Here is a 3,119-nt window from a genome sequence, read left to right as displayed (position 1 = left end):
GACTGGTGTGAGGTGGTATCTCATTGAGGTTTTGATTTGGATTTCTCTGATGCCGAGTGATGTTGAACACTTTTTCATGTGTCTGTTGGCCATTTGGATGGCTTCTTTGGAAAAATGTCTGTTCGTGTCTTCTGCCCATTTCTTGATTGGATCATTGTTCTTTGGGTGTTGAGTTTGATAAGTTATTTATAGATTTTGGATACTAGCGCTTTTGATCTGTCATTTTCAAATATCTTCTCCCATTCTGTCGGTTGTCTTTTGGTTTTGTTGACTGTTTCTTTTGGTGTGAAAAGCTTTTTATCTTGATGAAGTCCCAATAGTTCATTTTTGCCCTTGCTTCCCTTGACTTTGGCAATGTTTCTAGGAAGAAGTTGCTGTGGCTGAGGTCAAAGAGGTTGCTGCCTGTGTTCTCCTTTAGGATTTTGATGGATTCCTGTCTAACATTTAGGTCTTTCATCCATTTTGAGTCTATTTTTGCGTGTGGTGTAAGGAAATGGTCCAGTTTCATTCTTCTGCATGTGGCTGTCCAATTTTCCCAGCTCCATTTGTTGAACAGACTGTCTTTTTTCCATTGGATAGTCTCTCCTGCTCTGTTGAAGATTAGTTGACCATAGAGTTGAGGGTCCATTTCTGGGCTCTCTATTCTGTTCCATTGATGTATGTGTCTATTTTTGTGACAGTACTATACTGTCTTGATTCTTACAGCTTTGTAATAGAGCTGGAAGTCTGGAATTGTGATGCCACCAGCTTTGCTTGTCTTTTTCAATATTCCTCTGGCTATTCGGGGTCTTTCCTGGTTCCATACAAATTTTAGAATTATTTGTTCCATTTCATTTCTTATAGAACTCTGCTTGGGGAAACTCCATTTGTTGAGTGCCACTGAGGGCATATTTTGCTAAACTGCTGCTCCAGGTATTTTTGTTTGGAAAATCTATCACAGTAGGGCATAGCTGTTTATTGGATGAGCAGAAAAGAAAAATATGCTTGTGGCAACCAGAAAGTTTTAAGGTCTTTCAAGTTGTATAAAATGGACCTGCAGAAACATTTAAGTGTTCTCAGGATGCAAAGTTGGTGCTGAAATGTGATATCAAACCAGTTGCAAAAAGTGTACAGCAGCCATCTCTTGAGGTCAAACCTGGTACCAAATATGCAAGAAAGCTTCAGGATACGTAGCTTGTTGGCCTTGTCCCATATCGTTGCATAATCTGATCATGTGTGAATTTCACAAAAGATTCATATTCTGCTAGTTTGGTATCGAGGATTTGCTCATACTCTTCCCGATTTTTATCGTCATAGTCTTTTAAGAGACGCTCACATATTATTCCAACTTCTCAGAGGGTAAAGGTGGGCTGGTCCTTCTTTATCCAGGAGGAACCTGGAGAAGTAGGTGCTGTGAGTGCTGAGGAATGAGGCTGACTTTCCAAAGTACAAGCTTCACTCTGATTAAGAACAACTTCTAAATGTCTCCACCTTTGATAACAACTATATTCTTGTTTTATGTTCAGAAAAATTTGTTCCGGTGTTGGAAGGTGCCGCTTGCTGCCGGGCGGGGCGGGCTGCAGAGTTGGCGGTGGGGTCTGCGACTGGAGAAACGGTGGAGGCTTGGCGTCCAGGGGCCTGAGGCCCAGAGTGGGGCTGGGCAGAGGGGCACAGCACCGCCGCTTCCGGGAACCAGGGCTCAGTAGAGCCGCCTCGAACTCCATGGGCCGCTTCAACGTCGCCCTGCACGCCATGCTGCTGAGGGGCCAGGGACCCGGAGCTGACGCGGAGGTAACTGCGGCCCAACCTCCAGCTCCTCCGCGGAGCTCGCAAGCCTAGCCCTCACTTATTCCTCTTAGTTGTGCTTTCTGAAGTATTTGGTTTCTGGGAAATTCTCTTTTTTTTAGGCCAGTCAGCCAAACAATGAAAAAAACTTTTTTTTTTCACTTGTATTTGTCTAGTATTTTCAGGTTTGCTGTACTAGGACGATTTCTCTGAGCATCATGTCCACCAAATTATTGGGAAGGGAAACCTCTACTCTCATAAATAGAATTGCTAAACACCACTTGATTTTTTGTGCACATGGACTCATGGTTACCAATATATATATCCGTTATTGTATTGAGTCAAATACAGTGAGGCACCCAACACTTAGTAGGTGCACAGTAAATGACAGTTGAATAAATGATAGTCTCAAGGTTGATATATTTACATAAAGCTACTTTCCCTATATTACATTGTCCCATATTTCTATGATTTTTGGTGCTCATATTATTTTTTTGTCTCCCTCTCAATCATCAAGCTTCCTTTCTTGTGCCTACCTAAAGGAACACCTCACTTCCTGATTCTAACATTTACCAACTTTTCCCCTAGAATGTGTTTAAAATCGCCTTCTATTCTACTTGTAAAAGTAACATATTTTGAAAAGAAGAAAATAGGTAGCACTTGAAATCCCATCTCCCAGATATAATCACTACTCAAACTCTAACAATTCCCTCTTGCCTTTTTGTCTGTGTGTGTCCCACCTATCTGAGATTGCCCTCATGTGCCAGTAAAAGGGAAGAGAAGCACTTTACCCAGCAGGCTGAAGAGATTCCTCAGAGCTCCTGTCAGTTGACAAAGGGCATGGAGCAGATGGAGCTTCTCCCTTTCTGAAACTATGGTTCTTCCCAGAAAGCAATGCTGATGTAAGAATGACTCAGTTAAACAACTGCATTGTTTATTATTGTAATAGAATTTATCAGTGACAAAAAATAAATAAAATTCAGTCAGGAGCAGACTCATGCTGTCAGACTTTAAAGTATATTTTATATTTAATTCAAGTTCTCGAGCTTCATTACATCTTTCTTTGTAGTGTACATAAACTTCTCAGATCTTCCCATACAGTAGGCTATCTAGGACATAAGGGGCCATCCTTCTAATTATTTCCTCATTTGCTTATAGATTTTCTCATTTTAATACTTTCACCATAAATGGGTATAAAGTGCATGTATTATCACATTTCTACTGTTCTACTAAACAGTTGAGAGTTTACTATACTGACAATCTTATATCCTACTTTTTCATTTAATAACATAGGACATAAGACTATTACCATATAATTATTTTAATAAATGTACAGCATTCTGTCATATTGCTGT

The 3,119-nt window shown here is 40.5% G+C and overlaps 1 pseudogene; it reads right to left on the bottom strand.

The window, feature by feature from the left end:
- Positions 1-862: 862 nt before the first annotated feature.
- On the bottom strand, positions 863-1,733 carry LOC117999037 (annotated as a pseudogene).
- Between the last annotated feature and the right edge of the window lie 1,386 nt (positions 1,734-3,119).

Source organism: Mirounga leonina, unplaced genomic scaffold (assembly GCF_011800145.1).
Source record: "Mirounga leonina isolate KUSES-001 unplaced genomic scaffold, KU_Mleo_1.0 Mir_447, whole genome shotgun sequence".
NCBI lineage: Eukaryota > Metazoa > Chordata > Mammalia > Carnivora > Phocidae > Mirounga > Mirounga leonina.
Note: the sequence above shows the minus strand (reverse complement) of the source record. Positions and strands in the feature narration are given on the sequence as shown.